Source organism: Mauremys reevesii, linkage group 15 (genome assembly GCF_016161935.1).
Source record: "Mauremys reevesii isolate NIE-2019 linkage group 15, ASM1616193v1, whole genome shotgun sequence".
NCBI classification, from domain to species: domain Eukaryota; kingdom Metazoa; phylum Chordata; order Testudines; family Geoemydidae; genus Mauremys; species Mauremys reevesii.
In genome coordinates, this window is record NC_052637.1 from 18018839 (window position 1) to 18032356 (window position 13518).

At 49.1% G+C, this 13518-nt stretch overlaps 1 long non-coding RNA gene across 1 annotated transcript in view; it reads left to right on the top strand.

The window, feature by feature from the left end:
• The window catches only part of LOC120383273, a 34096-nt gene extending 21286 nt beyond the window's left edge, over positions 1-12810 (top strand). The window contains exon 3 of the long non-coding RNA XR_005588395.1: positions 12594-12810. This is a non-coding gene — a long non-coding RNA (uncharacterized LOC120383273). The remainder of the gene's footprint in view (positions 1-12593) is intronic.
• Positions 12811-13518: the final 708 nt, after the last annotated feature.

The window sequence follows — 13518 nt, forward strand, 5'->3', positions numbered from 1 at the left end:
TTGGAGTTTGTGGCTAGCTGTTCTTCAAACTCCTCTTTGGCTTTTCTTATTACACTCTTGCACTTAAGTTGGCAGTGTTTGTGCTCCTTTCTATTTGCCTCACTAGGATTTGACTTCCACTTTTTAAAGGAAGTCTTTTTATCTCTCACTGCTTCTTTTACATGGTTGTTAAGCCACGGTGGCTCTTTTTTAGTTCTTTTACTGTTTTTCTTAATTTGGGGTATGCATTGAAGGTGGGCCTCTATTATGGTGTCTTTAAAAAGGGCCCACACAACTTGCAGGGATTTCACTTTAGTCACTGTACCTTTTAACTTTTGTCTAACTAACCCCCTCATTTTTATATAGTTCCCCCTTTTGAAATTAAATGCCACAGTGTTGGGCAGTTGAGGTGTTCTTCCCACCACAGGGATGTTGAATGCTATTGTATTATGGTCACTATTTCCAAGCGATCCTGCTGTAGTTACCTCTTGGGCCAGCTCCTGCGCTCCACTCAGATTAAATCTAGAGTCGCCTCTCCCCTTGTGGGTTCCCGTACCAGCTGCTCCATGAAGCAGTCATTTAAAATATCGAGAAATTTTATCTCTGCATTTCGTCCTGAAGTGAAATGTTCCCAGTCAATATGGGGATAATTGAAATCCCCCACTATTATTGGGTTCTTAATTTTGATAGCCTCTCTAATTTCCCTTAGCATTTCATCATCACTATTACTGTCCTGGTCAGGTGGTCGATAATAGATCCCTACTGTTATATTTTTACTAGAGCATGAAATTTCTATCCATAGAGACTCTATGGAACCTGTGGATTCGCTTAGGATTTTTACTTCATTTGAATCTACACTTTCTTTAACATATAGTGCCACTCCTCCCCCTGCACGACCTGTTCTGTCCTTCCGATATATTTTGTACCCCGGAATGATGGTGTCCCATTGATTGCTCTCAGTCCACCAGGTTTCTGTGATGCCTATTATATCTATATCCTCCTTTATCACAAGGCACTCTAGTTCACCCATCTTATTATTTAGACTTCTGGCATTTGTGTACAAGCATTTTAAAAACTTGTCCCTGTTTATTAGCCTGCCTTTTTCTGATGTGCCAGATTCTTTTTTATGTGACTGTTTATCATCTGATCTGGCCCTTACATTATATTTCTCATTCCTCTGCTCCTGAATATAACCTGGAGATTCTCTATCATCAGACTCTCCCTAAAAGAAGTCTGTGTCCGATCCACATGCTCCTCTGCAGCAGTCGGCTTTCCCCTATCTCCTAGTTTAAAAACTGCTCTACAACCTTTTTAATGTTTAGTGCCAGCAGTCTGGTTCCACTTTGGTTTAGGTGGAGCCCATCTCTCCTGTATAGGCTCCTCCCATCCCAGAAGTTTCCCCAGTTCCTAATGAACGCGAACCCCTCCTCTCTACACCATCGTCTCATCCACGCATGACTCTGAAGCTCTGCCTGCCTACCTGGCCCTGCGCGTGGAACTGGGAGCATTTCTGAAAATGCCACCATAGAGGTCCTGGATTTCAGTCTCTTCCCTAGCAGCCTAAATTTGGCTTCCAGGACATCTCTCCTACCCTTCCCTATGTCATTGGTACCTACATGTACCACGACCACCGGCTCCTCCCCGGCACTACACATAAGTCTATCTAGATGCCTCGAGAGATCCGCAACCTTCGCACCAGGCAGGCAAGTCACCATACGGTTCTCCCGGTCATCACAGACCCAGCTATCTACATTTCTAATAATCGAATCTCCCATTACTAACACCTGCCTTTTCCTAGAAACTGGAGTTCCCTCCCCCGGAGAGGCAACCTCAGTGCGAGAGGCAACCCCAGCACCATATGGAAGGAGGGTCCCAACTACGGGAAGGTTCCCATTGACTGCTTTACTTCTCTGGGCCCTTCTTCCTCCTCAACAGCACAGGAGCTGTCTAAGCGGAGGTGGGACAATTCTACAGTGTCCCGGAAAGCCTCATCAACATACCTCTCTGCCTCTCTCAGCTCCTCCAGTTCCGCCACCCTGGCCTCCAAAGTCCGTACATGGTCTCTGAGGGCCAGGAGCTCCTTGCACCGACTGCACACATACGCCACCCGCCCACAGGGCAGGTAATCAAACATGCGACAATCAGCGAATAAACTGGATAGCCCCCACTCTGCTGCTGGGCTTCTGCCTGCATTGTCTCCTAGTTAGTGAAAGGGTGGTTTACGGAAAGTAGTTTTGGAATGTGGTTTGGTTTATAGGTTTTGGGGGGGGGGCACGGGGAAGGTGTTAGGGCTGGCGAGGGGCTCCCACTCCCTTCCCACTCCCCTTCTAAACTCCCTTGCAAAACTCCCTGTTAGCAGCCCCTGGTCGCTTGTGCGCGGCTTTATAAAGCCCTGGCCTGAGTGAATGCCCCACCCACTGATTAAGGCTCAGCCAATTACCAGAGGCTTCAAGCTTTCAAACCTGCCTCCAACTGCCAGCCAGAGCACACGGTCCCTCAAACAAACAAACAAACAAACAGACTGACAAACACAAGCTCAGCACACAGCAAGTAACCCCCAAACACAAACAAACACACACTACAGACAGTCACTTACCCCACAGATGCTGTATTAGCTCCTCCTTCACCTGGAGAACTCCCTTGCGAAACTCCCTGTTTGCAGCATTTGCAGCGATGTTGGGAGTGGTGCATTATGGGCAGCTATCCCACAGAGCACCTCTTCCCATTCTGGAGCCGTGGGTTGTGGGAAGGGGGCGGAGGGTGCAGGGCATTCTGGTTCCTGTCCCAACGTCCCGTGATGCATCACTTCACATCCCAGCAATCCCTGTGTTTCTGTCCACATTCGGCGTCATCTTTCAACGGTTTCAGTGCATCGCGATTTCTGTGGGAAATGGAGCCTGAACTGCTGAGGAGTATGCTGACGCGTCTCGCCAGCACATCACGTTTGGCAGTTGAGCTATTCCTTAAGATCCAAAGTGACAGTGAGGAGTCCGATGATGATAGCGAGTCGCGTAACGCGTATGACATGAAATTGCTTGTGGCATTCACAGACATGATCAGCACTGTGGAACGCTGCTTTTGGGCTCAGGAAACAAGCACTGAGTGGTGGGATCACATCGTCATGCAAGTATGGGATGCCGAGCAGTGGCTGCAGAACTTTCGGATGAGAAAAGCCACTTTCATGGGACTGTGCGAGGAGCTCACCCCCACCCTGCGGCGCAAGGACACGAGATTGAGCGCTGCCCTGCCAGTGGAGAAGCATGTGGCTATTGCAATCTGGAAGCTGGCAACTCCAGACAGCTACCAATCAGTCGCGAACCAGTTTGGAGTGGGAAAGTCAACCGTTGGAATTGTGTTGATGCAAGTTTGCAGAGCCATTAATCGTATCCTGCTAAGAAGAACCGTGACTCTGGGGAACGTGCAGGACATTGTGGATGGCTTTGCACAAATGGGTTTCCCTAACAGTGGAGGGGCGATATATGGGACGCATATTCCTATTCTGGCACCACCCACCTAGCATCCGAGTATGTTAATCAGAAGGGGTATTTCTCTATGGTTCTCCAGGCGCTTGTGGATCACCATGGGCGTTTCATTGACATTAACGCAGGCTGGCCCAGAAAGGTGCATGATGCACGCATATTTCGGAACACTGGCTTTCAGGAAGCTGCAGGCCAGGACTTTTTTCCCAGAACGGAAGATCACAGTAGGGGACGTCAAAATGCCCATTGTGATCCTTGGAGACCCCGCATACCCGTTAATGCCGTGGCTCATGAAACCGTACCCAGGGAGCCTTGACAGCAGCAAGGAATGGTTCAACTACAGGCTGAGCCGGTGCTGAATGACTGTGGAGCGTGCTTTTGGCCATTTAAAGGGCCGCTGGCGATCTCTGTATGGGAAGCTGGACTTGGGGGAAAGCAGCATCCCCGCGGTTATATCCACGTGCTGTACCCTCCATAATATTTGTGAAGGGAAGGGTGAAACATTCAGTCAGGCATGGACCTCCGAGGTTCAACGCCTGCAGGCTGAATTTGCACAGCCAGAGAGCAGGGCTATTAGAGAGGCCCAGCACATGGCTGCAAGGATTAGGGATGCCCTGAGGGAGGAATTTGAGGCTGAAAACCAACAGTAATGTTTGGTGCCCTGCACGGGAGTGAAGTGCAGTGGTTACAATGTTAGTAGGAATCTGTGTTTGCTAAGCTGATTTGCAGTGCCTGTTTCTTTCCTGGGCTAAGGTATCTTTAACTTTTTGCAATAATAAAGACTGTTTTCAAAGCCAAAAATTAATTTATTGAAAAGAAAATTAATTTATTGAAAGAAACACAACTTTTGGGGAATCTGAAAGGGCAGGGGGTGGGGTGGGGAACTATACAATCACAGATTTGCATATGTCCTGTCTGGAGTGCTGTGCAATGAGTGCTGCACTTCAGGATGGTTATACTGCATTGTGACGGGGGTTGAGTGCAGAGGATAAGGGTCATCGTTCTCAGGGCTGGTTGGTGAACATACAGGTGTTGGAGGCAGCTGGTGGTGGTAAGAACCTGGATGTTGGGGAAGGGGGGTTGGAGCTGACATGGGGGCACAAGGGAAAGAGCTTTGGGACAAGGGCTGCGGGGGGAGGGGGGTGGTAGTGTTCCGCCTGCATGGCTACGAGCACCTGGATAGAGTCCACTTGGCGCTCCAGGATGCTTATCAGCTGCTCCGTGCTTTACTTCCGGTGCACTGCATTTTCCTTGCGGATCCTGCTTTCCCTCTCCCTCCACTCCTGTGTTTTTTGATTCTCTGTGACAGATTGATGCATCACTTTGTGCAGCATGTCATCTTTGCTTTTTCGCGGTCTCTTCCGGAGTTTTTGCAGTCTCTCAGCTGGTGATAACATGGACAGCCGAGATCTCAAGGTTGCATCTGTAAAGGCAAAATGCAACACTTAACAGAGGCAGCATTGTTTATACCAGATAGAGTAATTCCCCCGCACTTAAGGAGGGCGCACACAGTCTACACAATAGCATAATTTTCCCATCCCAAAGAGAGCACACATAACCCATGGGAGCCCCGAAATGGTGAGTAAGGGGGACTGATTGTTTCAGGGCTGTACTGTCCTCTGGGTTTCTGTGCCTTGGGGAGAGCCAACAGCTGCAGGGGGGCACCTACACTGAACACTATCCCAACATTTTCCACAGGAGTTTGTCCTGGAAGATATCTCACTGCTGAGGGTGACCTGGGAAGCAAGGGAGGGTCTTCTACTGCAATGCGGTTTCTGCCCTGGCCCCTATGCAGCTTGCCTATGTGCAGGAATGGTCCCCCACACCCCTCGCAGCACACGGTCACGGACACGTTAGCCTGACTGGGATAAGGACCACAGTGGCTCTCCCAATAAACCTGCGCAAGCGCATTGCCCACGCTCTGGATGAGACTTTTGAAGAGATTACCAAGGCCGATTACCTCGATGTGATAGACCACATCAATGCGCTATTCCGCATCTAGGCATGCATGCATGCAGCCCTAACCTTCCTCTCCCGAAAAATTTCCATCCTGAAAATAAAAGCCGCTTACCAGGAACCTGCTCCTCTGTCCTCCACCAAGTCCTGGCTGCTGCGACTGGCTACCTTCCTCCTGGCTTGAGAAGAGCTCCTGGCTGCATGCCTTCTGGGACTCTGGGGTGTCTCCCCCCGCACCAGTACCCTCACTCTCGCTTTCCTCCTCCTCCTCCCCCCGCTCTGAAGTGGTGATCCTTGGAGTGGAGGTGGGGTCACCCCCAAGTATCACATCCAGCTCTTCGTAGAAATGGAAGGTCATGGGGGCAGCACCGGAGCGACAGTTTCCCTCGCGGGCTTTGCAATAGGCACGCCACAGCTCCTTCACTTTAACCCTGCACTGCAGTGCGTCCCGGTCATGGCCCCTTTCCATCATGGCCCTTGATATCTGCCCAAAGGTATTGTAATTCCTACGGCTGGAGCGCGGCTGGGACTGCACAGCTTCCTCCCCCCAAACACTGATGAGGTCCAGCAACTCACCATTGCTCCATGCTGGGGCTCGTTTGGCACATGGAGGCATGGTCACCTGGAAAGATTCACTGATTGCACTCCACACCTGGCTGAGCAAAGAGGAAGGGGATTTTTAAAATTCCCAGGGAATTTAAAGGGCGGGTCTGACGGTTGGTCACCTGAGGCCAGGGCAGTAGAGTTCGAACTGATGAGCAGAGTGGCTAGAACAGGCATTCTGGGATACTGCCGAATACTTCTGGAGGCCAATCCCAGCGCTTTGGGTGGCCACACTGGTGGTGCAGCGCTGCAGCAGCAGCACTATACTCTTTATTCCTCTCATGGAAGTGGAGTACAAGCAGCGCTGCAATCGCGGAGTGCCAGTGTGGATGGGGAGTGAGTTACAGCGCTATAAAGCCACCATCAGCGCTGTAACTCTCAAGTGTAGCCAAGGCCAGAGTCAGCAGGGAAACCACCCAGACTATGTCTCCACTGCAATGTAAGCCAAACATTAGTAGGACTCGAGTCAGCAGACCCTGAGTTAAAAAATTCAGGGCTTAGCATCTACACTCATTGATAACTGTATGTTAACAATTTTCTAAGGTCTGCACAAACCTGGGGTTCTGGCATCCACTCTGCAGCACGCAGACCCATGTCAAAAAAACCATATCCCAGACTCCCTAGTGCCCTTCTGAGGTGTGGCCACTGTAGCCCTTTGACGATGGTGCATTGTGAGAAAACTTAACTGCCCACTCTGCTCGTTACAAGAATTTTGAACAGGCTGCAAATATAGCCTGCAGGGGGAGTCATTTTGGTCTGTGCGCTCCCAGCCACGGGAGCCAGAAACATGGAGGAGGTGTGTTTTCAATAACTTCTCTTGCTTGCGCTTTCACTCCTGTGTCAGGAAATAGGCAGAATTCCCATAAGACACTTGTGGACATTTCAGTGGCATCTTCTGACCCACCAAAGGCACTTGAAAGAATTTATGATAGAGCAGGAGAAGGAGTACCAGGCTTGGCAGACTCAAACTGGCTGATGCTGGCATTGTAATCTTACCCAGTACTATAACCTAATGCTTGTATTTTGGCAGTGCAGATAGCAACCTAGAGCACAGGACTTGGTGCAAAGAAATTTATAAAAACCCAAACAAGAAGTTGACATTTTCTCACCTTCTCTTCTCAAACATCATTATCTCAAGGCTAGGTCACACTGACTATTCTGCTGTTTTCCACTCGCTTCTGACGTGAGCCCTGCTTCTAAAGGTCTCGCAATATTAGGCTAAGACTTGACAGAACAGTTGCTCTGTCTCTGACACTTAAATGGCTGCACTTAAACCCGCTCTTTCTTTCCCTGCTTCCACATACCTCAGCCATAATATTAATATAGTGTGGTACCACTTATATTTAAAAAAATATACAATTGACTTTTGTTGCAACAAAATTAAAACAAAAAAGTAGTCACATGACACACACATACACCATACAACAAAGAACAACATACATTACATACAGGACAAACGTAAAACTAAAGATGAATGGTGGCAGAATTGTATCCATAACTATACAAGAAAGGCAGTAAGAGATTTATTATTAAAGTAAAGCATTTTAGAAAACAGAGAGGTAAGAAAGAGTTAAACATCTAAATAAGCAAGTTATTATATTTTTATTTAAAATTTTTAATAAGAATTGATACAAATTCATATTAAGTTATTTGCCCAAGTTGTATTAATTTAGTAACTTAAGGCATTTTCCATTACTTTATATAAACTTTATTTTAAAACTTTGCTATATGGAAATAAGGAAAGCCCATGTTTCAAATATTAGTCAGTGGTTAGAATTAGAATCAGAGTCTGCATTTCTGTTGCTTTGCAACCATATCTTCTAGAAAGTTAGAAGTATGTCCAGCTGTTCGGTTCCTGAAGGGTTACAATGATTTAAGTTACTGGACTTATTTTATCTGTGTGTGTTTGGTTTTTGTTTTGTTTTCAATTCCTTCATCTTTTTAGTGTTGGAGGTCTCTGTAATAACTATAACTTTTAACTTTTAAAACAAAGAGAGGGCAGAAGTGAAGAGGGGTTGGGAAGTGGGGGAGGGGCAGGGAGGGGGTGAGTGTGAAGAAAAGCAATGTAGAAGGGAGGGAGACCTGAGCCAAGAGAGAATAATTAACTCTATCAAGTTATCTTAAAATACAGGCAGCAGCAGTGAGCAAACTGAGAAAGGATATTGGGGAAAACTTAACTGGTATGTAAAAATATTTGAGAAAGAAGAAAAAAAGGAGTGAGGCTCCGTGGGTTAAAGCTTTGGGTTGGGAACTCATGCCCACGGTTTTTATCCTGGCTCTGAGACATGGGCAGTGGATATAATAGGCCAGGCTAAGCTTTCCTTTACGCAGCTGCCGCTGACCCGCCGCCGGACACCTGGGTCGTGGTGGCCCCACTTCTTCCCCAAAGCCCCCACCACCTGCTGCTGCTGCCTGCCTGGTAAGTCTCCCTCTCCGAAGGTCCCAGCTGCTCGCAGCGTCTCTCCTCACTCCCCTTCCCCGCACGGGTGAGGGAGTGAGGAGGGACATGGCGAGCCAGTGGTGGGCAGAGGAGTGAGGAGGCCAGCGGTGGGTGGGCGGGTGGGAAGGGAGCAAGGAGGCGAGCAGCAGGAGTCTTGATGCAGGTGAGGGGTGAGGAGGTGAGCAGTGGGCAGGTGTGGGGGTGAGGAGGTGAGCAGCAGGCGTGTGGGATTCTTGCAGTGGGCAGGGGGGGTCGACCTGGGGAGTGAGGAGGCAAGCAGCAGATAGGCAGGGGAGCGGTGGATGTGGATCTTGTGGCCAATAGGGGAGTGAGGAAGGACCAAGCGAGCCAGCGGCAGGCAAGGGGATCTTGCGGCAAGGTTGGGGGTCTGGTGGGGGAGTGAGGAGGGATGCGGCGAACGGCAGGCAGGGGGTTCTCGCAGCATGGGGGGATGATGAGGGACTAGGCAGCAGGGGGGCCGAGCAGGAAGGGGGCTGAACAGAGGCAGGGCGAGGGTGGAGTTTGGACAGGGAACAACTCTCCCCCAGGGGACGCTTCACCCACAGCCCATGCTCTGAGAGAAGAGTGGAGTTTGTTACCTGCTCTTACAAATCTGAATTTGTTCCCCCAGTGTCTGTTGCTTTTGTCTGCATGCCAAATGGATTGCAGGAGTGCCCTTCCCTGCTGCAGTTAGCCGTTTCTGGGCAACTCCATGCGTAAATGCTCTAGGTGTTAACCTTCTCGCTCTCGGTTTTTTCACTTCGAAATTCTTTTTTAATCCACTCCCCCATGATCAAGTTGCAACTCCTGTCTCCTAATGTGTTGTGTGAACTGTTCCATTTTTTCCTTCATCTGATTTACCAATCCAGTGAAATTATTGTTTGCTACTTCTCCCTCCTGTGCACTTACTTCTCCCATTCTAACAGGCACAAGGCTAAGTCTTGGTTTAGGTTTTACTGGAACCTGGCTTTCATCATATGGTGATGGTTGCATTGTGGTGGCCCCTCCCCATGGACTGCTTGGTGGCTCTTCCAACACCCATTCCAATCATCACATTGTTCCACCTTTTAATTTTGCTTGGGACACCTTTTTCTATTCCGGTCCCCATTCTTTAGTATCTGAAGACTGTTGTTGCCTACCAAGATTTATAATGGGGACTACACTTCTCTTTTTTGCAGATTTTCTACAGCAGTTTCCAGTTTCTGTTCTTTCCAGTGCTTTTGTTGCCCCTGTTGTTTCTTCTAACTTTTTCTGTGTTTCTGTTACTTGCCTGGCCAATTTTGTGGCCTTTTATCTTAACATTTAACAGCCTTGGCCAGAGTTTGCAATAGTCTACATTTCTTACTTTTATTATATTTCTGCCCTAGCTTTACAGATCCCATGCCACATTTCTGTGGGGATATCTAGGGAGGGAATTAGAGGATTCCCTAACTCAGAGTTTTCTGTCATTTTAGGTCATGACCTTTTGGGGTCACTAGTGTTGTTAAGAATGTTGCCAAAGAATGTTGTTACTATTGGCAGGCTTCTCAGAGCTTTTGTGTTTAGGGCTGAGCCAGTGTTGTCGGCACTAGCAGATAGTGTAGCCTGCCAATTCAGAATATCTCAATATTACTCATAAAGAAAGTCCACAGATTCAGTTCAGTGGTGAAGGCGCTCGGCCAGGTTTATTGTCAGTGAAGTACAGTCCATAGGAACTACAGATACGCTAACACGTATGCCTCTGATAGTGGACTAGGTCAGTGAGCATCTCTGCTGCCCCCTCAGCTGCACAGAGGTGCCCCTCCTATGAGTTCTTTTTTATACATTGATACAAACAAGTTACATATTACAATCCTGACGTGGTTAGTTACCACCCCTACACCTTTTACCTGTTGGTTCAAACAAAACATCCCCCTCCATTATCCTGTCACTTGGTCCTTATCTTAATTGGGGTTGGTGTGTTCCTGTACCATCTCCCAGGAATGTGTTTACATGAATACCCAGTACCTAGTACTTTTTAGGAGTGCCTGTGTTTTAGCAATGCTAGCCGTACCTTGGCCAAGTTCATGTACCTGTAAGCAGGGTCTGAATGAACTCTCCCCTGATATCTAGTGATGAGCTGTGAAAAAGGACTTCAGGAGGTGATCTCATTTGCTTAGGCACACCCACCCTGCCCAGCATGATGGGAGTGCTTGCCCAAATGATCACTTTTGGCTGGTGTTGAATCCCCAGTCTCCTTGTTATAGGGGTAGGAGTAATAAAGCATTGTTATCCTTGTTGTGTGAACCGAGGGCAGCAGAACTGTACTTGGCTTACCCTGACTGAGGCACTCACTGTGGTGTGGGTCCTGGACACCATTTGGCCCTTCTTATGGTGTAATAACAGAGCTGATTGCCGTTCAGTTGAGAGTGTTGTTACATACCACAGAGCTAAAATCACTGATACTCAGGTTTAAGCATTAAATCTGTTTTGGGATGCAAGCAGTGATAAGCTGCCAAAATCTTAACAAACGGTTTAAAAAGTTCTGACTTAAAGGGGGGGGATGCGGGGGAGGGGCTGGAGCAGGGGGAGACATACTCATGGGGCTGGGGGCCCCTGCAGGGCCTGGGGTAAACTGCTGCCCCCCGGCAGCCCTGGAGCTCGCAGCCCCCTTACCTTGCCAGCAGCTCAAAGCAGCAGGACGACTCAGGAGCTCAGCTGAGCTGCCCAGATGCTGGCCACGCTGCAGCTCTGTGGGGGGAGGGGGAGGGGGAGACATCCTCGTGGGGCTGGAGGCCTGGGCCAAATTGCCCCACTTCCCCCCCCCCCCGTGGCCCTGGAGCTCGCAGCCCCCCCCCTTACCTTGCAGGCAGCCCAGAGCTCAGATGAGCTGCCCAGCTGCTGGCCATGCTGCGGCTCTGTGGGGTGAGGGAAGTGGGGGAAGGCCCAGGGGAGAGCTCTTCGTGAGGTCAGGGGCCCCTGCAGGGCCCGGGCCAATTGCCCACTTGCCACCTCCCCTCCCCTCTGGCCAGCCCTGGAGCTTGCAGCAGCCCCCCCCCACACACACACACACCTTGCCGGGCTGCTCAAAAAGCGGCAGCAGGACGACTCCCGAGCTCAGCTGAGCTGCCCAGCTGGTGCCGGCGGCTGGCCATGCTGCAGCTGGGGGAATGCGGGGGAGGGGCCGGGGGAGCCTCAGCCTCCCCAGCTGGGAATCCTGGGAGCAACAGGATGGTCTGGCCCACGGACCGGAGTTCTTTGCCCACCCCCTGGCCCTTTAACAACCGGTTCTCCACGGAGGGCTAATTTTAGCAACCGGTTCTTGGGAACCGGTGGGAACCGGCTCCAGCTCACCACTGGATGCAAGAGACTGCCCTGTGTGCACCAGCAGTGAGCAGGGGCGGCTCTAGGTATTTTGCCGCCCCAAGCATGGCAGGCAGGCTGCCTTCAGCAGCTTGCCTGCGGGAGGTCCGCCGAATCCGCGGGACCAGCGGACCCTCCGCAGGCATGCCGCCAAAGGCAACCTGCCTGCCGCCCTCGTGGCGACCGGCAGAGCACCCCCCATGGCTTGCCACCCCAGGCACGTGCTTGGCATGCTGGTGCCTGGAGCCGCCCCTGGCAGTGAGGCGCCTCCATGAACTGCTGAAATCACTGAGTGCCATGTTAAGTGGTGGGAGCTGAAGACATCCCAGTGGATTGGCAATCAGCTGGTGGGGTGGCTGGTAAAGAGGTGTGGTGGGCAGCTGGCAGAGAGGTGTGGTGATTGGGCAAAGGAATGGAGCAGCTAGCAGGTTGGCTGGTAGAAAGGAGCTAAGCGATGATTGGCCAGCAGGGTGGCTGCGGAGAGAAGCAGTGAGTGAGTGCCTGGACAGAGGAGTGAGTAAGGTGCCTTCTTACCCCACCCACGGTGGGAGAAGAACTCTGCAGTTGCACCTCTGAACTCTGGGCCTGCACTGACCTAGGACAACTGTGAGTGGAGTGAGGAGAAGGGACAGGCACGTTAAATGGACGTTTGATTTCTGGATTTAAGAACATGAGGCAAAAGGACACTGCCCAACATACTCTGGGGTGGGGCTTTTGCTTATGGTTTTATGTTTATGAATTCTGTTTGTGGCGTTTTCCCAAATTAATCCCGGATTACTTCCTTCCTTTTATTAATTTTTTTCCCCTCCATTCAGACTCAGCTACCAAAAATGGTACTGTCCTGCAACTTTGAAGAGAAACTATTTTGCAAGGATAACTGGACAAGAGAGCTGATATATCAGAAGAGATATGTGCTTATTGGTTCTATAGAGAAGAAGTAAATGTTCAAAAGTGACATATCTTTAAAAGTGACAATCATACTACCAAGAAGTCTCAGAAAAGGAACTTGGCTATTATTCATAAAAATCATCTGGAAGCAGGGAGTTTGAGATGCTGTCTATTAGCCAGGCATGCATAGTCAAATTGAGGACCTGCTTCAGTCTTGTAAAATATGTCAAACCTTCAGAAACAAAAGTCAAGAGGAATCAGTGCTATTGTATAAGGTCCCAAATAGAACTTGGCAGAAATTTGGCTTGGACTTGTTTGCGTTTCAAGGCACAGATTATTTTTATTCTGGTTGATTATTATTCCAAATACTTAGAAGCCTGCTTGCTTCAGGACACCACAAGCATGTCTCTCATAAGACAGTCTATTTGCAAGATATGGCATACCTGAGAAACTCAGTGACAATGGACCACAATTTTGCTCCAGTTACTTTTCAATTGTTTTGCAAAAGTTTGACTTTATTCACCAAACCTTGTCTGTTGATCCCATAGTCAAATGGAATGGCCAAGAAAACAGTTCAAACTTTAAAAAAGAATTCTTAAAAAAAAATCTAGCTTGAAAAACACAGATCTTCTCTTAGGCTGGAGCAAAGGGTCATGCACCTTGCAGGTAGGTGCTGTAACCACTAGAATAAAGAGTCAAATATAGTGAAACACACAAAAGGAAAAAAGAATCCAAATGAGGTAAAGAGCATTAGAACTGATTTTGATTGTTCATGCAAAACAAACCTAATCCAAACGTATCAATGCCCTTTCTTCAGACAGTGAATAGTGCTTAAGGTCTCTTATACAGTTA